Source organism: Macaca mulatta, chromosome 11, assembly GCF_049350105.2.
Source record: "Macaca mulatta isolate MMU2019108-1 chromosome 11, T2T-MMU8v2.0, whole genome shotgun sequence".
NCBI lineage: Eukaryota > Metazoa > Chordata > Mammalia > Primates > Cercopithecidae > Macaca > Macaca mulatta.
In genome coordinates, this window is record NC_133416.1 from 88,869,874 (window position 1) to 88,893,070 (window position 23,197).

General features: G+C 35.3%; 1 protein-coding gene across 1 annotated transcript in view; it reads right to left on the bottom strand.

Moving 5' to 3' along the window:
* The window catches only part of PPFIA2 (PTPRF interacting protein alpha 2), a 499,294-nt gene that overhangs the window by 470,561 nt on the left and 5,536 nt on the right, over positions 1–23,197 (bottom strand).

A 23,197-nucleotide genomic window follows, 5' to 3' on the forward strand; every position in this document is an offset into this window, starting at 1 on the left:
AAACTAGATAATGTGCCTGCTACATACATATTTTATTTAAAACTTCTGATTTGAGGGCTGTGTCTTCTGAAAATGTGTAAGAGCAATGAGCAGAGGAATGCATAAAATAATCAGCACCTGTCCCAGATAATCATGGTCTCATGTTACCACTGTTTCCTATTTCAGGGTGCATACTGTGCCCAAATCTGAGAATGCTGCAGTGAAAGTGATAGGTGCTGTGGAGTTCACAGTTGGAGTTTGTCTCTAACCTCGGGTGAACCTCTTCAAACACCTAACAATTGTTAAGTCTAGATAAAGGCTCACACAACACCGTATTAGTAGTTTGGGAAGATATGCACATATAAGGAAACATCTCTTTGCTCTGAGAGATTACATTGCATCTGGAGAACAAAAATGCATATAATGACACTAAGCAAGCCATCATTAATAACCAGTTTAGACTTGTATTTTAAGTTATGAGACAGAATAGAAGAATATAAAGGGGGAGAGAGGCAGATTAGAGGTCAGGCTTGAAAACATAGTAAGAAGCTTAATCATTTATGTTCCAGATTAGCCTTTTACAAAAGTAATTCTATGAATTATCTAAGGTGATTGTTAAAAGTATGAAATCAAAATTTCCAGAGAAGATGTCATCGTCAACAAGCACTGTGAGTAATTCTCATTTTCAGTCAAGCTTGTGAAAACTTCTCTAGGTGACTGGGAGCCATGGAAAGTTATTTTTTAACAGCTTAATTGAAAAATAATTTACATATCACAAAATTGCTTTGTGTTTAGTGTAGAATGCTATTATTTTAATAAATGTATAGAGGTATGTATTCATCACTACAATCCACTTTTAAGACATCACTATCTCCCCAAAAAAGATTCCTACCCATTTGCTGTCCCTTCCTATGCCCACCTCCAGCCTCTGGCAAACTTTAATCTCCTTTCCATCTTATAGCTCTGACTTTTCTGGATATTTCATGAATAAGGAATCATATAATATATAATCTTTTATGACAGGCTTCCTTCACTTAGCAAGATGATTTTTAAAGTTTCATTCCTATTGTAGTGCTGATAGTTTGTTACTTATTGCTGAATAGCATTTCATTGCATGAATACACAATATTTTCTTTACCACCTGAGGATATTTGTTATTATGAATAATGCTGCTATGAACATTTGTGAACAGGATATACGTGAACATATGTTTTCATTTCCTTTGGTTAGATTTCTAGGAGTAAATTTTTTAAAATTAAATAAATGACTAGATTATTTTTATGGTAGTTGTACCTTATTACATGCCAATTAGCAATGTATGAAAGTTATTGATTCACCATAATGTCACTAATCTGGGTATTATCTTTTGATTATAAAAATTCTAGATGGTGTGAAATGTGGTTTTAATTTGAAATTCCTAATGACTACAGAGATTGAGCATATGTTCATCTGCTTATTGACATCTATTTACCATCACTGGTGAAATGTCTATGCAAATTGTTTACCCATTGTTTAATTGGGTTTTCCTCTTCTTATTGACTTGTGAGAGTTCTTTATAAATTCAAAATATAAGACCTTTATCAGTGATAAGTTTTGAAAATATTTTCTCCTAGTTATCCTAGTATTTTTATTTTCTTACTAATGTATTTTGAAGTAGAAGTTTTTTTTATTGTGATGAAGTTCAATTTATTATTCTTTTGTGGATTGTACTTTTAGTGCCATGTTTAAGAAATCTTTGCCTAATCCAAAGTTTCAGCAATGTTTTCCTATTATTTTCTTCTGAAGAGTGCATCATTTTGCTCTTACATATTGGTCTATGGGCCACTTTGAGTCAATTTTTGTGTATGATATTTGGTAAGATTCTAAATTAGTCTTTGTGCATTTGAATAGCCAATCATCCTTGCCTAATTTGTTGAAAAGACTATCTTCTCCACATTGAATTGGTGTATTTGTTGAAAATCAATTGACCATAAATCTAAGGGGTTATTCTTGTACTCTCTATCATTTTACATTGCTCTATATGTCTATCCTTAAACTAGCCTGATTACTGTCCTTTCAGAGTAAGTTTTGAAATCAGTAAATGTTAAATTATCCAATTTTGTTAATGTTTTTCAAGATTGTTTTAATTATCCTTGGTCCTTTGCCTTTCTATATAAATATTAAAATCACCTTATCCTCTCCTGTATAAAAGCCTGCTGACATTTTAATAGAACTGTGTTGAATTTATAGACAAATTTGGTCATATGTGACATCTTAATAACACTGAATCTTTTAAAACAAGAATGGCTCTCCATTTGTTTAGATATTTTTACATTTCTCTTAATAGTGTTTCATAGTCTTCACTATACAACTCTTGCATGCATTTTGTTTAATTTACTCTTAAGTATTTAATTACTTTTGATGCTCTTAAAGATGGAGTTGTTTTAACTTCATTTTTGATCATTCTTTGATACTGTACCAAAGTACAATTTATTTTTGAATGTTTATCTTTTATCCTGTGACTTTGCTGAATTTGGTTTATTCATTCTGTTGGGGTTTCTTAGTGGACATAGAAGTATTTTAATAAAGGCAGTAGCAGAGTCAGATTTGTATTTTAAACAGATAACTCTCCAGCTGTGAAGGGGATGCATTTGAAGGAGGAAATGCCGGAGGAAGGAAGACTTTTTCTTTTTTTTTTTTTTTTAGGTTCAATTGGATGTATTTTTTTTTTTCACAAAATGGCAATTACTAGCATATTAAGTGCCTTCAATATTGGACTTTTTTTTTTTTTTTATACTTTAAGTTCTAGGGTACATGTGCATACCGTGCAGGTTTGTTACATATGTCCACTTGTGCCATGTTGGTGTGCTGCACCCATCAACTCATCAGCACCCATCAACTCATCATTTACATCAGGTATAACTCTCAATGCAATCCCTCCCCCCTCCCCCCTCCCCGTGATAGGCCCCAGTGTGTGATGTTCCCCTTCCTGAGTCCAAGTGATCTCATTGTTCAGTTCCCACCTATGAGTGAGAACACGCAGTGTTTGGTTTTCTGTTCTTGTGATAGTTTGCTGAGAATGATGGTTTCCAGCTGCATCCATGTCCCTACAAAGGACACAAACTCATCCTTTTTTATGGCTGCATAGTATTCCATGGTGTATATGTGCCACATTTTCTTAATCCAGTCTGTCACTGATGGACATTTGGATTGATTCCAAGTCTTTGCTATTGTGAATAGTGCTGCAATAAATATACGTGTGCATGTGTCTTTATAGCAGCATAATTTATAATCCTTTGGGTATATACCCAGTAATGGGATGGCTGGGTCATATGGTACATCTAGTTCTAGATCCTTGAGGAATCACCATACTGTTTTCCATAATGGTTGAACTAGTTTACAATCCCACCAACAGTGTAAAAGTGTTCTTATTTCTCCACATCCTCTACAGCACCTGTTGTTTCCTGACTTTTGAATGATTGTCATTCTAACTGGTGTGAGATGGTATCTCATTGTGGTTTTGATTTGCATTTCTCTGATGGCCAGTGATGACGAGCATTTTTTCATGTGTCTGTTGGCTGTATGAATGTCCTCTTTTGAGAAATGTCTATTCATATCCTTTGCCCACTTTTTGAAGAAATGGATAATTTCCTGGACACTTACACTCTCCCAAGACTAAACCAGGAAGAAGTTGAATCCCTGAATAGACCAATAGCAGGCTCTGAAATTGAGGCAATAATTAATAGTCTACCAACCAAAAAAAGTCCAGGACCAGATGGATTCACAGCTGAATTCTACCAGAGGTATAAGGAGGAGCTGGTACCATTCCTTCTGAAACTATTCCAATCAATAGAAAAAGAGGGAATCCTCCCTAACTCATTTTATGAGGCCAACATCATCCTGATACCAAAGCCTGGCAGAGACACAACAAAAAAAGAGAATTTTAGACCAATATTCCTGATGAACATCGATGCAAAAATCCTCAATAAAATACTGGCAATTCGGATTCAGCAGCACATCAAAAAGCTTATCCACCATGATCAAGTGGGCTTCATCCCTGGGATGCAAGGCTGGTTCAACATACACAAATCAATAAATGTAATCCAGCATATAAACAGAACCAAAGACAAAAACCACATGATTATCTCAATAGATACAGAAAAGGTCGTTGATAAAATTCAACAGCCCATCATGCTAAAAACTCTGAATAAATTCGGTATTGATGGAATGTATCTCAAAATAATAAGAGCTATTTATGACAAACCCACAGCCAATATCATACTGAATGGGCAAAAACTGGAAGCATTCCCTTTGAAAACTGGCACAAGACAGAGATGCCCTCTCTCACCACTCCTATTCAACATAGTGTTAGAAGTTCTGGCTAGGGCAATCAGGCAAGAGAAAGAAATCAAAGGTATTCAGTTAGGAAAAAAGGAAGTCAAATTGTCTCTGTTTGCAGATGACATGATTGTATATTTAGAAAACCCCATCATCTCAGCCCAAAATCTCCTTAAGCTGATAAGCAACTTCAGCAAAGTCTCAGGATACAAAATTATTGTGCAAAAATCACAAGCATTCTTATACACCAGTAACAGACAAACAGAGAGCCAAATGAGGAATGAACTTCCATTCACAATTGCTTCAAAGAGAATAAAATACCTAGGAATCCAACTTACAAGGGATGTAAAGGACCTCTTCAAGGAGAACTACAAACCACTGCTCAGTGAAATAAAAGAGGACACAAACAAATGGAAGAACATACCATGCTCATGGATAGGAAGAATCAATATCGTGAAAATAGCCATACTGCCCAAGGTTATTTATAGATTCAATGCCATCCCCATCAAGCTACCAATGAGTTTCTTCACAGAATTGGAAAAAACTGCTTTAAAGTTCATATGGAATCAAAAAAGAGCCCACATCTCCAAGACAATCCTAAGTCAAAAGAACAAAGCTGGAAGCATCACACTACCTGACTTCAAACTATACTACAAGGCTACAGTAACCAAAACAGCATGGTACTGGTACCAAAACAGAGATATAGACCAAGGGAACAGAACAGAGTCCTCAGAAATAATACCACAAATCTACAGCCATCTGATCTTTGATAAACCTGAGAAAAACAAGAAATGGGGTAAGGATCCCCTATTTAATAAATGGTGCTGGGATAATTGGCTAGCCATAAGTAGAAAGCTGAAACTGGATCCTTTCCTTACTCCTTATACGAAAATTAATTCAAGATGGATTAGAGACTTAAATGTTAGACCTAATACCATAAAAACCCTAGAAGAAAACCTAGGTAATACCATTCAGGACATAGGCATGGGCAAGGACTTCATGTCTAATACACCAAACGCAACAGCAACAAAAGCCAAAATTGACAAATGGGATCTAATTAAACTAAAGAGCTTCTGCACAGCAAAAGAAACTACCATCAGAGTGAACAGGCAACCTACAGAATGGGAGAAAATTTTTGCAATCTACTCATCAGACAAAGGGCTAATATCCAGAACCTACAAAGAACTCAAACAAATTTACAAGGAAGACTTTTTCAACACTGTTGGAACAATTGCTGACATCTAGGATACTCACAGGAATATATAGCAAGACTAGTAGTACACCAGAAGAAAAAAACTTGAGAATTGCTTATTTTGTCATAGAAATGGACATTTTTAAGAAGATCATTTTAAGCTATCTTTTCTTTGTCCTTTAGACAAAGTCTTGTTCTGTCACCCAGGTTGGAGTGCAGTGGTGGGATCAATTCACTGTAACCTCAAACTCCTGGACTCAAGGTCTTGTCTTGCCTCTGCCTCCCCAGCAGCTGGGACTACAGACAGGTACCACCACACTTGGCTCCTTTAAAAAACAATTTTGTAGAGAAGGGTGCCTCACTTTGTTAGCCATGCTGGTATCAGGCTACTATATTTATTGTGCTTATTAAAGTTGCGGCCTTCTTCCAGTAATGGCAGACTGTGTAATTAGGACCAGTTCTATTGATAAGAACGACTAGAAAAATTGGATAATTTTTAAAACAAATTTTAATTCACTTTTGAACAAGACAACAAAAAAGACAGTGAAGATTTTAGAGTTTGGAATCTAAGGAAAACTAAGCCCTTAGGCATTTGGACCTGCTTTTTCCCTAGTTGTGGCAAAAGAAGAGGCTGGCTCACCACATTTGGCAACTTCATAAGGCTGAAGAGATGGGAATTGAGATCAAGTCCTTTCAAGATGCAGTGGCCTTGGTGAATCTTCCTCACTTGGAGGTGAGATTCCTAAGAACTGCACCATAGAAGAAATAATCTCTGGATGATAGATCTTCCCAGGGATTACCTAGATTAAGGTAATTAAGATCGCTATTTTCCAGATATCTGGCCAAAACAAATAAATATTCCCTCTAGATGAAGATAATATTCTCCTAGAACTAAATTGACTTCCACTGATGATTTTACAAATAAGATGACTGTCACACAGTCAAAAATAACAATGTACACGAGATAACCAGACAATAAAAATGAACAATAATTCACCAAAAGACAAATGAAACAGATAAAAGGAACTCCTTATATTCAAGTTATCAGAAAGACTTAAAATGACCATGTTTAAAATGTTAAATAAAATTTATAACAAAACAAATGAAAAAGAATTTTAAAAGATAGTAATCACAACAAAGGATTAAATATATAGAGTCAACAGCGAATTAGAAACAGCAGAGAAAATTAGTGAACTAAAATGTTAGTACAAAAATAAAATTCCAAATGAATCACAGAGCAATAAGGGGATGGAAAATATAGAAGAAAGAGTAAGAGGAATAGAAAATAAAGTGAGAACTAGCGTATAGGAAGTGGCATTCCAAAATTAGGGGGGAAACAGAACGTGATGAGGCAGTATTTAATGAAGCAAAGTAAATATTTTTCCAAACCAATAAATGACAGTAAGTCACAATGTTAATAATCTCTGTGAACACTAAGAAGGAAAAAATGGAAAATAAAAAGAAATACATTTTAAGTACATTACAGTAAAACTTCTTCTAAAAAAAACTCTCTAAAGCAGCCAAAATGATAAACAAAAAAAGTACAGTTTACTCTCAAAGAGGCAACAATTAAATTGACAACTGCCTTCTCAACAGCAACAATGAAAGTCAGAATAAAATAATATGCCTTAGTGCCAAGTGAAAATAACTACTAACATAAAATTCTATCTCCGGTAGAAATATCCTTCAGAAATAAAGGTGAAGTAAAGATTTTTTCTGCAAAACTTAAACCAGGAAAGTTATTCATCTGCAGACGTACACTAAAAGAAATATTCAAGTTTGTTTTTCAAGTAGAAGAAAAATGATCCCAGATGAAAAACCAGAAAGAATGATATCCGGAAAGAATAATTGGTAACATAAATGGTATACGTGTGAATAAATCTAAAGGTATATTGCCTGATAAAAATCTAATCATACACATGGAAGTATAAGGCAGGAAAAGTATACATTAACATTATACTTTGCTGAGGATGCACATTGCAATTTGTAGGTTAACAAAAGAACAGCAAGCGTGTAAAACTTCTAGAGTAACAGAGAAATAAACGCAATTCAAATGGTGGCATGAAAGGTTGATTAAAAAAAAAAACAGAGAATAGATAGGAAAAATAGAAATCCCTTAGTAAAATAGTAGACTAAATACAAATATACAAGTATTTACAGTAATTATAAAGATACCAAAAAATTTAAAGAGAAAGATTATCAGTCTGCATACAAATAAAATTCAGAAACTGTTCATTATTTGTGGGAAACATATATAAGAACACAGACACATTGAAAGTAGAAATATAGAAATGGCACATAATGCAAACATTAACAGAAAAGAAATCTGCTATAATATTATTACTACTAGTAATAAAATCAGATTAAATAGAATTCAAGGGAAAACAGCAATCCAGAAATAAATGGGTCACTTCATGATGATAAAAGGCTCAACTGGCCATGAAGTTATAAATATGATATAGTCAAATAAAACTAATAGCAGCCTCAAAATATATGCTAAAAATAAAAGAATCGCAAGAAGTAGAAACTCTATAATTATTGTGAGAGACAATAAAACGTGTTGTTATTCTAACACAGAACTTAAGATGTGGAAATACAAAATGAAGTTACTTTTTTTTTTTTTTTTTTTTTGAGGCAGAGTCTCACTCTGTCGCCCAGGCTGGAGTACAGTAGCGCAATCTCGGCTCACTGCAAAACTCTGCATCCTGGGTTCATGCTATTCTCCTGCCTCAGCCTCCCGAGTAGCTGGGACTACAGGCGCCCACCACCACGCCAGGCTAATTTTTTGTATTTTTAGTAGAGACGGGATTTCACCGTGTTAGCCAGGATGGTCTCGATCTCCTGACCTCGTGATCCGCCTGCCTAGGCCTCCCAAAGTGCTGGGATTACAGGCGTGAGCCACCGCGCCCGGCAGCATTTTAAAATAAACTTTTCTATATACAAAATTAACAAAGATAATATAATTTTTATATTATTTAGAACTGATTTTATCTCCTTTATCTTAGAAATAGATCATGAAGGCCGGGCGCGGTGGCTCAAGCCTGTAATCCCAGCACTTTGGGAGGCCGAGACGGGTGGATCACAAGGTCGGGAGATGGAGACCATCCTGCTAACACGGTGAAACCCCGTCTCTACTAAAAAATACAAAAAATTAGCCGGGCGAGGTGGCAGGTGCCTGTAGTCCCAGCTACTCGGGAGGCTGAGGCAGGAGAATGGCGCAAACCCGGGAGGCGGAGCTTGCAGTGAGCCGAGATCCAGCCACTGCACTCCAGCCTGGACGACTGAGCGAGACTCCGTCTCAAAAAAAAAAAAAAGAAGAAGTAGATCATGATCATGAAGTAATATTCTTATCATGGAAAACTTTCAAATTAATTACCCATTTTAAAAAAAAACTTGTTCAATAAATCAATTATCGATCAGCAACATATCAATGCATCTTATAAACTCTCACAAGAATTAATAAAAAATTTCAAACTATAATATCACATATCTTAATTGAAGCAGATTACACTAAAAGTGGACATAAAAAGAGAAAATCATAGGTAAGAATAATCCATGAAAATTAATTTACTGTAGAACAATGTAGTGTCAAATTCTAATCACATCAGTTCCTAAGCAATTTTTTCTACTTAACATCAAGATCAACATGGGCTTATAGATTTAAAAAAAGAAAGAAAAAAAACGAAAGAAAAACAAAACAAACAAACAGACAAAAACCTCTTCAAAACAGAAACTTTCTTCTGGCAAATATTTTAGGAATAACTGTTAGTCTTTATACTCGCTTGGAAGACAACCTGAAGCCTCTTGATCTAGGAGGGAAAGCAGAGCTGGGAGCCAAGAGCAATGAGATTTCATTTTCTTGCTGTAGTACCTATTCCAAGTTCCAGGGCCAACAATCTCACTTTTTGAAAAGCAAAATGATTAAAAATATTCATTTTGGGGGAAATTTGTCCTAATTCAAGGCCCAAGGAAGAAATTGCCAGTTATTCAGAATCTTACTCAATAAATTCAATCATATTTGAGAGAAATTAGTAGAGCCTTATTATTAGTATTTTTTAAAATTATTGGTGTCACAAATAAAACTCTGGTTGCAGTACAAATTGTAACTTAAAATTCAAACCCTATGTACCTTTGGCCTATGAATCTTCTCTTAAATAACTTAATTTTTATGACTCTTAAGTAAACAAACAACAAGTATTAAGGGTTTACTAAGGGCCAGGCAGCCTTAGCTAATTCAGAGATATTATTTTGTAAACTAATTTAATTGCAGAGGTCAATGCAAAGGTGTGTGATCTACTTAGAGTGTGATAGTCATGTTTTAAAAGAAGATGTCCACAATCATACTTCTAAACTCTTTTTCACAAACTGAGGAATCGTGATGGTGGCTGCTACCTTACCCTCGAGCTGTAAAGCTCTGAAGTGAACTATACAGGAATAGTAAATAGTGTGAATTTCAATGTTCCTGTTACTGCATATAGAATTTCTCATCAAAGATTCGTAAAAATAAATGAATCATAAACGTGCTAATATTAAGTACAACAAATTATACATTTTAGGGAAAAATCTCAGGTTAAATAGAAACGCATCTTGATAATACTAATGACTATTTTTCTGTTGGTATCATTCCCTCTGATAGAATAACAGTAAGAGCAGGCCAAAAAAAAAAAAGAGAATAATTTAAATATAAACTATTCCAAAGCAAAAAACTAATCAAAATGTTCTACTGTTAGTTTTGTCCTTCCACAAACTGAAAGTCAGATATAGATAATAAAGAGTGGTAGTAGTATTGTAATGTCATATAACTATTAATACACTTTTTTTGTGTGTGAAAAGTGGCTTAGTTTAATAAATAAATTCCTTAGTGAAGAAAAACATGAAGAATGTGAAAAAATGGAATTGGAAATGTACAGAAATTGTGTCACTATCTTAAAAATTCCTTCAAAGCAAATCATATACATTCTGACCTCAGTGCTATGAATGTAACATATTCAAAATGTCACCACCACTTCTTGATATAAAATCCACTTCATTCTAGAAGGGGATTTGAGGTGCAGCATTAATGCTGGTCTCACACATAATGACACTCGTGTTGTAGACACTTTAGCCATAAGGCTCCACGAATTGTATTTGTTTTCTTGTGTTCATTAAGATTTTTAATGTATGATAGTGATTTTTTATGATTGCATGATTTGCTAAATAAGCATAGAATAGATACGGAGAATGTATACAACAAGAAAAAGAATAATCTTTATTTTCATTTATTTAGTATTTTTTTAAACTCCAACTAAATGCTAGATATTACAGGCAGAAAATACAGCTGTGAACCAAATATAAAAGAATCCTCTGACTCAAGCTTGTCCAACCTGGGGCCCACAGGCCACACGTGGCTCAGGATGGCTTTGAATGAGGCCCAACATAAATTCGTAAACTTTCTTAAAACATTATGAGATTTTTTTGGTGATTTTTTTTTTTTTTACCTCATCAGCTATCATTAGTGTTTTTGCATTTTATGTGTGACCCAACACAATTCATCCTTCCAATGTGGCCCAGGGAAGCCAAAAGGTTGGACACCCCTGCCTGACCTCAGAGAGCATAGAGCCCAATGGAGGAAAAAAGAAATAAGTAAGATAAAGAAATAAAATATACACTATACTAGGTGGTTATAAATGCTTTGGAGGAAAAGTAGAGAAGAGGGGTTGGGTGTATTAGGAAGAGGGATGTAATAATTTCATAAATTTAAGCAGGGTGATCAGGCATGGCCTTACTAAGTAAATATTTGAATAAAGATCTGGAAAGGTGAAGAAAGCAAGCTATATGGTTATTTAGCGGACAACTTTTCCAAGCCTACAGAGCAGCCACTGCAGTCCCTAAGGCAGTTAAATCTCTGACACGTCGGACAGCAAGAACACCAGGATGGTGGGATAGAATGAGTGAGCTGGAAAACAGTAAGATACGTTATCAGATAGGTAAAGGGGAATTGCAAATGTTAACACTATAGGACTGGTTAAAGACCTAGGCTTCTCCACTAAGATGGGAAGTTATTTCAGAGATTTGAGCAGATATGAAACAAACTGACTTACTTTTTATCCAAATCAGAATCTTTTTTATTGCTCTGAATTATATCGATGAGCTACAAGGACACAAGCAAGGAAAACGGTTAGGAAATTTTCATCTAATTTGGGTAAGAGATAGTGACTCTGACTAGGATGGAGTTGCAGAGGTGCTTATAGTGGTTCAATTCTGCATATACTTTGAAGGAAACACTGAGAGACTGCTGATAGATTGCACAGAGAATGTGGAAGAAATAAAACACTGAAGTTTTGGGCCTAAGCCAATGGAAGATTGATGTTGCTATTAATTGAGATGTCAAAGACTAAGTGAAGATCATGAACTCAGTTTTGTACACGTTAAGTTTCAACATTAGACAATAAGTGTCTGAAAGTCGAAGGAATGTCTGGAGAAGAGGTGAAAATTCTGGAGTCATCAACATTTAGATGATATTTAAAGGGAGCAAATGGATGACATTATCAATAGTGTCAATAGAGATGGAAAAAGACAAGGTTAGGATCTGGGCCCTGGAGTAATCAAGCATTAAGATGCCAGGAAGATGACAAGTGAATGATAATAACGACTGAAAAGTGGCCGAAAACAAAAGAGGAAAACCAGGCAAGTGGGCTATCCTAATGCCAAATGAGGTAAGTGTCTCAAGAAAGAAGGGGAGATCCACTGTGTCTAAAGATGCTGATAAAGTAAGCATGAATAAAGACTAAGAAATGACCACTGCATTTAGCAATATGGGGGATATTGCTAATCTTCACAGAGCAGTTTAGATGAAGTTGATCTAAATTCATGTTTTCTTAAATCCACTCCACTCAGGGTGAATTCAAGCTGAATGCCTAAATCCAGGAGTAGATTAAAGAGAAAATTTGGGGAGAGAAATAAGAACAGATATAGGCAATTAAAAGAAACAAACAAGGCTGGGCACAGTGGCTCACGTCTATAATCCCAGAACTTTGGGAGGCCAAGGCGGGTGGATCATGAGGTCAGGAGATGGAGATCATCCTGGCTAACACAGTGAAACCCCGTCTCTACTAAAAATACAAAAATTAGCTGGGCACGGTGGCACATGCCTGATGCTCCAGCTACTGGGGAGGCCGAGGCAGAAGAAACATTTGAATCTGGGAGGCAGAGGTTGCAGTGAGCCGAGATTGCACCACTGCACTCGGACCCAAGTGACAGAGTGAGACTCCGTCTCAAAAAACAAAAAAAGCAAAAAACTTTTGCTGTAAAGGGAAAGATAAATGGTGGGGTGGTATCTTGGTAGAATGGTGGGGCGGGGGGGGTGGGGGGAGTGTTAATAGCTTTAAAAAAATTAAGAGAAATGTAAGAACATATTTTAATATTTCAGTTATAATTATTAGAGATGGACCGATTCATAATGTAGGAAAAAGAATGCAAAAGTTTTGTGCAGGAATAGTAAGGAGGGATGAGATCTAGAACAAAAGGGAAAAAGTTGACCTTTTCTAGGAACATGTACAGTTCATCACAGTAGAGGATAAAAGGCAATAAGATCACTAAAAATAACAGCCAGTTTCACTGAATTTACAAATACATGTGACAGTCAGCAGAATTTAGGCAATGCCTTCTTATTTGCCATTAAATATTCCTAGAAACCATAATTGACCAAAGATAAGATAAAATAAAATATAGATAGCAACACTATGCCATAAGCATAGAAGTTTACACAGAATAGGCCCTAAAGTATTTGTTGAATAAATAGTAATTATTCATGAAATAGTTACGATTAAACTAATACAGCTAAAATGTTTGCCCTTTATAACGATTAGCAAAATAATATGACAGATTAGAGAGACTATAATTCTTTTGTATTTAAGACAATAGAAAATAGTAAATTCTTTTGTATGTAAGTAAATAGAAACCTCAGAAGTTCACTGGTTTTCCAATGTCACACGGTTTAGCAAAAGTTGAAACTGAAATCCAAGTGTTCCACTTTCTAGTTAAATATCTTTTCATGTAACCTATACTTTCTGGCTGATAAAAAGGATCTTATAAAGTATGCTCAATGCATAAAAAGGTAAATTTATAGTATTATAAATATCAGACTGGGGATCCTTGAGTAATTAAATTCAGTATAATTATATGAATTCTAATAATAATTTCAAATTTCATTAATAATAATTTGTTTGCCTTAGAAGTAGTTATGATAAATGCTTCCTTTTTTTTTTTTTTTTTTTTTTTTAGACAGAGTTTCACTCTTGTCACCCAGGCTGAAGTGCAATGGCATGATCTCAGCTCACTGCAACCTCCGACTCCTGGGTTCAAGCAATTCTGCTTCAGCCTCCCAAGCAGCTGGGATTACAGGTGCCTGCTGCTATGCCCAACTAATTTTTTTTGTATTTTTATTAGGGATGGGGTTTCACCGTGTTGGCCAGGCTGGTCTCAAACTCCCAACCTCAGGTGATCTACTCACCTTGGCCTCCCAAAGCGCTGGGATGACAAGCATGAGCCACTGCACCTGGCCACAAGAAATGCTTTCTATTGTCCATGTCTCTTAAACAGGGTTTCCAGAGGACTTTAATATTTCTTTTAATCTAGATGAACATAACAAGATGAAGAAGAGGGCTCAGGGTAAAAACAAAAGTATGTCATTAATGGGATCCTGGTGAATACCACTTACAAATTGTGTGGTGCTGAAGAAGTTACCTAATCTCTCTGTGCCTTGGTTTCATTATCTGTAAAATGGGAATAGTAATAATAATGGCGTCATTGGAATGTTTAGAATCCTAATTGAGATGATTCCTCTACCCAGTTTAATGAATAAGCTGAATTTAGTAGCCATTTTATCTCCTCTAATTCCCTCAGGTTAAGAAATTAATATGAAACAAAATTTCAGACAGCCATCCTAGCTTCTCTGGTATGATTAGACAATAAATTATTATCTTTTCTTTTATAATGAAAAAGTCTAGTCTAGACTAATGATTTTATAGTTTTGGTTCGATATAGGATTATAAAATAGACACAGCCCTAAGGTCCCATCTAACCTAAAGTTTCTCCCCTCACACTTGGTTCAGGCTTACTTCAAGCCCTGAAGTCTGCATTGGAGGGTAGGTGTCTGGTGGTCTCTCACATCACCCACTCACAGCAACTGTTTCCGACCACTTCAGACTCAGGGCCTGCGAAAAAAACTTGGAGGGGAAAGACCACAGTTACATGTGGCTGACCCTTGTGTCACCACTGTCTGGGATTTCTGGAATGGCAAATGTGGAAGCAATGACCTTTTCTTCTTCTTCTTCTTCTTCTTCTGCAGTGCATCTGTGGCATTCTCAAAGAACCCCTCTGTCAGTTCTCCTCTCTTGGAATCAATCCTCCAAATTTGTTGCTCATAATTCACCACATTGGAACCTTGGAACCTGGGCTTCTGTGAGTCTACTCGCCTATGGACTTAAGATAACCCTAAGCAAGCTCCCCTTGTGAGATCACAGTTGCTCTTCAAACATTGCCAACCTTCTTGACCATGGAGAACCAAGAGGACTTGCCTGCCTTGCAAGTCCTTCATCTGCTACATGGCTGCTTTTAGATTTCAGACTCTATATCCTTTACTCTCTAGAGGAAACCTGTTAAGCTCTCTGAATGTTTTTCCTGAAGCTCATCTCACTTGGCTAAGGTGAGCAGGAATTGCTCTCATTTCTCATACATGGAGTGGTAGATTATGTACAACAAACCAACAGCTCTCCAAAACAATTGTACTTCTCTTCTAGCTTTTCCAACTCAATCTTTGTAGAGTTCCAATGTGGAGTTTGAGTTAAGACTAAACTTAACGGGTTGGACTATATCTTAGCATCTCCTGCAAATAAAGTCTTCTGCCTCACTTAATTAGCTTTATCTCCAACAGAGAGAGAGGGAAACACTCCCATTTGAATATCTAGGTGCTTAAATAAAACACTGAATGGCATAGTGGGAGTGTTCAGAAATGTTAGCTATTATAATTAATTTTATCTTTGTTATTGAACATTTAAGAAGTAACTACATAAAGAATTGTCCACAAGAAAAAAAATTGAGAGGAATAAAACAAAATATTTAAGAACTAAGACAGTATGGCATCATGAAAGTTAAAGGGATAAGATTAATTTATCTGGGTTTTGGAGAAGGGTGGTGTCAAATAAAACAAACCTACTACAATTATTAATTGGTTATTGGTGACAGCGAACATTCTGAACAGGAAGTTAGAGTAAAAATCAGACTGCAGTATAGAAGTTGAAAAAATTGAGACAGTGAGAGCAAGTCTGGAGAATAAATGTGGAGAATAAGTTTACAGAAGAAGAAAAAAATAAGTTGAAAACTAAGGGGAAACAGAGTCAAGGGACTTTTTTGTTGTTAATTGTACTTGTCATCATTTTAAGAAATCTATTTGAATATCTTGCAAAATAGCCAGCTTAGAGGAAAAGTAATTGAAGATACTAGAGACAGAGGGAAAAAACAATCAAGAGAAGAGGTAAAAAGGAATGTTGTCAAGGATTTAGAGATAAATATTCATATACTAGAAGGGCAAGGCTTTAGATTGGAGAATGTAAGTAAATGAAGACAAGTATGGGTGTAGATAAGTGTGTGGGAGGAAAATAATGAGCACTGAAGGACAACATATCTACTAGCCTAGAAAGGGAATGTTATGGAGAATTAAGAGCATGGGAATTTCAACATGAAATAATTAATAGCATTGCTTAACGAAAAGAATTCAAGGGACATGGAGAATATGAAAGCATCACTAGATTTGCAAAATATTGGTGGCATATACACATGTACTTTATTTTAGGAAAACAATGATGATAGAAGCCTGATTGTAAGCGTTAAAAAAGAAAAAGAAGCAATGAGCAATATAGACCGCAAGTGGATATCATTTTATTTGGCCAGAAGAAAAAATAACTAAAAGAGAAAAATACACATTAAGAAAATAGGATGGCTATAACAGGAGGTAAAAGATGGAACATCTTTCTCTCTGACAGGTAAGGGATAATGCAATGTGCTGGTATTAGGTTTCACAGAACACAAAGGAGCTCAATTCAGTTATAATCTCAGCACAATAGGAAGGGATGTTGTTTGATGTAATCAAGGGACATATGTGACTAGCCATGGTGGAAGTGGAAAATTTAGGAAAATGCAGTTAAGAACTTTTTAAAAAGATAAATCAAAAGACCTTTAAAATTTGATAAAGATGGAAGAGAGTAAGGATTTTTAGTGCTCTCAGTTTGTGCTACTGTTCATTATTACCCAGTAAAATTGTGCAGTTAAGGTTGGCTAAAGATAATGATGATAATATCTACAATGATAATATCAGCAACAATAGCTACATTTAACATTTATTGAGCATGCACTACCTGTGAGGCATTGAATTGATCATTTGACATGTTCCAACTCATTTGTTTCTCATAACGATCTTATGAGGCAGTTTTTATCATTATTTGAAGTAAGCACTTTGACCAAGGTTATTGAGCTAGTAAGTAGCAAGTCCAATTCTACTTAGGTAGTATTCATTCAGAATAAAAGTGCCGTCAGGGCAGAAGCTGTTGCTCTCTATAAGATTTACTCAAATAGTTTGAATGTTAGAATGTCAAAAGATATATATGTCCTCCATAAGTAGCCTCTTTTAATTTCTTGTCAAGATGTACACCAGCACATCCCAAATTATACATATAAAAACCTGGTATTTTAAAATGCTCAGAGTTTCTGAAGCACATACTCATACCTCTTTTCAATCACTCCTAAGGGCAGATGCCATTTACTCTTTTCAATTAAGGAAACAGAGTTTGAGACAAATCAAGTGACTTTCCAATGGTCCTCCAGCTAACAAAGGAAGGAGCCCCAATTTAAATTCAGATCTTCTGACTCAAGTCCAAAGCCTTAGCCATTCAGGACATTACCCATCTCTGACCATTCTTTCTCTTCAATAGTCTTTACATTTCAATTATCTTTTCTAGTTTTCTGGTCACATTTCTATTTCAAATCTCCATACTTCACCAGAAGGTTATCACAATAAGCTTTCTCTAACATGAAAATGACCCAAATCAAAATCACTCTTTTAGTGACATTTGTGGTAGGTCAGTTGCACTAATAGTCCCAGTGTTTCACTTATCCTGTAGCCATACCCTTTGTCATGTAATTCTGTTCTGCTTTCCACTCTCTCTGGGTTTGGCCAAGTGACGTTGCCAAAAATGACTTATGCAGAAGTTTAATAAGCATCTGCTTATATCCATTTGGCTCTTACTCCTCTTCCATGATCATGAGAACCTGCCAGGGCTAGCCCATTGCAGGATTAGACACATGGCATAGAGGTGAATGGCCCCAGTTGACTCAGCCAAGGCCATCCTGGATCAGAATCAGACAACAGCCAACTAACATAAAGCTGACACAGTCAACCTTCAGCTAGCCAGTGACATAAAGTTAGTCCAGCCAAGATCGGCCAATTCAAGATCAGCTGAATTCCACAAACCCATATTTTTGTATGTTATTGAGGTTTTTGTGTTGTTATATAGCATTATTTAAGCAATAGATAACTGATAAATATCATGTAATCCATCCAAAATCAAGATTGTAGAATAATTTTTATTCGTGATCTGATCATCAGTTCACCCAAAATTCTACAGATTATTCTACAGGGAAATTCCTGTCTTTATTTTGCACCACACATAATAACAGTCTATACTCCACAGCCACTATATAGAACTTTACTTTCATCCCATAACATTTCATCAAACAAATCTTTTTCATTATTGATTGCCACTTAATTTTTTAAAACAAAACAAACAAGAATCCCCAAAGAGTCTTATTTGTGCAAAGTAGGGACTCTAAGCCTAGCCTGAGAAGCAGAGCATATGCTGAATTTTGGTTTCCCATATGTCCTTCAGCAAAGTTCTATCTGCACAACTTTACTACCCCACATGGAATATCTCAGAATCTTTACCAACCTTTTCTCAAAAATACCTCTTTAATATCACTTTCCACATGAAACTTGTTGTAGTGAATCACATATTAACTTCATAATTCAAATACTTTCAGTACTTCTATAATCTTCCAGTACTATATTTGGGCCCATTTATGTATTTTTTCCAAGCAACTCTATTCCCTAAACTGTCGAAGAGCCAAACTGTTTTCCCCTATCCGCTTTACAAACATATGTAACTATTTAATAATGCACAGTGGACCCTCAATATATGCTAAAAAAGGTGATGAAAACAAATTTTAAACTTTTACATATGACATTCTGCAATAGGAAGCACATTCCCTTTACCTCTCCTCTAAACATTCTTAACAAATATATGAATAATTGACAATTATTCCCCTTGTTCTCAAAAATGTGTAGGATTTTGTCAATATTCCTAGTAAATTATTCTAATTATCCTAATGATTATTCACATACATGTACAGAAATAATCATCTTTTGGCATTCTGGATAAAACAAATGCAAGCAATTCTATATTTAATGCCTTATACATTAATTAGTTTTTATGTGTCTCATTTTCTTCAATCATCACAAGTTACCCTATAAGCTGTTAGTATTAAACACTTTCTGTAGCATGGAAATCTGAAGTTCTGTCTCAAACTGGTGATGTGTAGTTGGGTCACAGTACAAACCTGATCTTCCTATTTCAAGTTTATTGTTCTTTCTACATCAAAATGCACATATATTTAGTTCTGCATTTACTTTAAAAGCCTTTTTTATGAGCCTGGTACTTTGGCAGTTCAGGGGGTTTTGCACTATTGAGATCTGCTCGTTTTCTCAAGGAGCTTATAGTTTAGGTTGGGGAACAGGCACATAAACAGATAATTTAATTACAATATGATAAACGATAAGAGTAAAGGACACAGAACAGATGTACTTAGGGTTCAGAAAAGAGTTCCTGAAAGAGATAAACTTTTGGCTAGGATGGGAAATTAACCAGACAAAGACAATGAGGAAGAACATTATAGGTAGAGAGATGAACATGCATGAAGGAAAAAGAATGGAGTTTGCTGGGACACATCAAACAGTGTCATACTATTCAAGCATATAATGTGACATATTTACAACACTAGAAATGTTAGGAGATGTAGCAAAGAATTTCAGGGTCAGGTGTCAAGAAAAACAGAAGAGTAGAGAGATTTGAGAATTATTTAAGAGGTACAAAAAGTATGGCCCACTGAAGACTGAATTTAGAGGAGGAAGAAAGCACCAACTATAAGAACTCTTAAGGTGTCTAGGTAAGGAGTTGGAGCACACTTAGGTTGTGAGTTGGAGGTAGATGATGACTGGGTTTGTAGCATGTTGAATCTGAGGTTCTGTGGAACATTAAAATGGATCTGTGCATTAATAAGTTAGATCGTTGAGGGAATAGCTTAGAAACGTCAGGCCTGGAGGTGTGGAATGATGTGAAATTATCAGCACTCTTTAAACAGATATACCCAAAGACACAATGAAAAACTAAACAACATGGCTATAAAATAATTTACATGGCTAAAATTGTTAAAAATTATTGTTGCCTTCTTTTATAAAGAAAAAATGGGAGAGAAAGTGACTAAAGTAAAGCTCCAATCACCAAGACCTAATAGCACTGAATAGGCAATTTAAGACATCTATGTCATAAAGTTTATCTCTGCTTTCAATTCTACCCTGTGTTTGCTGAAATAATTTTCATTTTTCTGTTACTCTAGTGGTTTTCAATTTTACATGCCTTATTTCTGCCTCAAAACTCACATTTATGGCAGTCATTTTCAACTTCCATCTAAATATCAAATGCAGTGCCACCACACAATGGCACATTATTTACAAAATATTCATAAACTTTCAACGATAGCAATTAATGAAGAATATTCCTCCATTAGTTATAGAAAACTTACAGCCCTAAAGATACAGATTAGGTTATTAAACACTTTCTTTTAAAAAAAATAAGAGGATTATCGCTGTCTGAGGACCTGTGGATTTCTAGGGGTACTCAGATATTTATAATAGCAACATACAAATTGACATTGAAAAAGATATCCTTAAAGTATTTTTAATTTAGAATGGAACTATAGCCATCTAAATGTATAGGCTCATAATCCCTAATCTATAATTCTAAAATCCATATACTCTGAAATTGACATTTTATTTGTAAATATGTAATGAATTTGATGGGTGGGAAAATCAGACCTATACTTATCATGAGACTATTTACAGTCTTTATCTTTTCCATGCAGTAGGGATACTCATAGAATTCTCTTCAGAAAAATTTCAGAAATATTCAGAAATACGGGTGCTGCCCATAGTCCTTCAGGAATAGTGTTCTATAATATGCTACACACACACAGAAAGAGAGAGAGAGAGAGAATGAGAGAAGAAACTGAGAACAAGAGACGAAGAGAGAGAGAGAGAGAGAATCAGAAAACCTGTGAGCTCCAAAACACAACTGGCCCCAAGGGAGTTAGATAAAAGGCTGGGCAGTATATTTAAAAATTAAAACTTAACATTTTAAAGGCAATCATAATTTAGATACTCAATACAACTGAAGAGCTAGAAATAAAACATTTTTTTCTTATACCTTTACAAAGAGATTTACCTCCACAATCAGTTATACAAAGAGATTCACCTCCACAATCAGTTATGTATAAAAATATTTTTTAATTTTCTCCTTTTTTTCCTAAAGTATCTTGTTCTAGTGCTTTATTTTCACAACATTTTTAAGTAAAATAGTCACCTTTTTTTTACAGAAGGGGGAAATTTAAAAATCCAAATTACTTTTAGATACATTTTGATAAGATTAGGATTTAAACTGAAAACTTCAAGCTTGAATAAAATATAGAAAGACAAATGTAAGCGGGATACATGCAGAGTCTTACATGTAGGATCAGAATCAACTTCCAAGAAGAGTGGAGGGGAAATGGGAACACACTGCAGCATCTACGCAAGTCAATTAGAAACTTCAGTTGACTGCTGTCCCAGTACACATTGAAGGTATGTTGAACTTGTCTCCAAATATCATAAAATCCTAGTGTAAGCTAATGAAACACTGTATCCAGAAGGAGAAATGATTGCCCCATTTTCCACTTGTCACAGTAGATGAGGAAGAGTGTGACTGGTTCTTGGACCACTTTAACAAGAGAATTAACCAACTCAAATAATCCTCCAAGAGAGTAAGTATGATGGTGACAGTTCTAGAAATCACCTTATGAAGAGCAATTGCAAAGACTAAAATAGCTTCCTTAAAAATATATAATATTTGGTGTAGCTATCATAGCTGCCTTTTGAAATGAGTCAAAACATTTTGTGTGATGACACAAACCATGGTACCAAGAAGTGAGAGTTATAAAAACATTATTTCATCTCAGCACAAGATAAACTGACTGAAAATGAAAAGGACTGGAATAGCAGTTATTCACATAGGGCTATGGGATTACCTAATCAGGATGCAACAGGGGATTCTTAGCGATCCTTTCCATTTTGAGAGTCGTAAATATGTCTATGAGTTAACAGTACAGATAGCTTTAGAATTTTATCAATTTTGAATATATAGTTTTCAATATTTATAAAGATATCTTTGTTACAAGCCATAACTCTGTGAAGAGAATTCAACTCTTTAACATTTAGTGTACTGTTTTTTTAAGGAAAGGGCCAATCAACCTTGTATTTAAAAGAAAGTTTTAGTTTAATGGGGGTGACTGTCAAAAATCCCATTCATTTTTATGTTTCTTCTCATACCTAAAAGAGGCATAATTATATTATTATTATTATTATTATTATTATTATTATTATTTTTGGAGATGGAGTCTTGTTCTGTCCCATGCTGGAGTGCAGCGGCGTGATCTTGGCTCACTGTAACCTCTGCCTCCCCAGGTTCAAGCAATTCTCCTGTCTCAGCCTCCCGAGTAACTGGGACTACAGGCACACGCCACCATGCCTACCTAATTTTTTGTATTTTACTAGAGATGGGGTTTCACCATGTTGCTCAGGATGGTCTTGAACTCCTGAGCTCAGGCAATCCACCCACCTCGGCCTCTCAAAGTGCTAGGAGTACAGGCCTGAGTCACTGCGCCCAGCCTATGCGTTTCTTAAACAAGTAAATTGACTTTAATCATTAACTTTGTATATAAATAGGCTGGCAGTTCTTAAAATATCTTAGGATTTTTTTTTCTGTAAAATACAAAGATTGACAGAAATGTATTTAAACATAGCTAATCTAACAATGTTAAGTTAGTGAGGCTTAACTTTTTCCCTTTCACCAATCTTCAAAATGTTTTAAAAATAAAAAGAAACCAGTTAAAGTGTTTTTTTTTTTCCCCAAGGGAGAGGATAATATATTAGTAATTCCAAGAATTTTAAAGCAGATATTAGGCATTAAAAAAAAAAAAAAGACGAAACAATAGTTGGACACGAGGCTTCCAAAGTACGGTCAAAGGCAGACCACACAACTGAAAATGAAAAACACTTATTTCCAAATGTCAACATTGTGTTTAAAAGGTAAGAAAGATAAAACTATCTCCACATTCTGGTCATTAAAAGCTGATCAACAAGTGGTTTTCTACCCTACTAAGACACACAAATACAACTTTTAAGAAAGACCAGGTAAGAACTCTTGCTTCTCACATAAACCCCCAACCACCATTAACAGTCCATGACTTCGTTTGAGGCAAGGTTTCAAGTGAACTAATCATCTATTCCTAAGTTGTTCTTAACAAAATGTG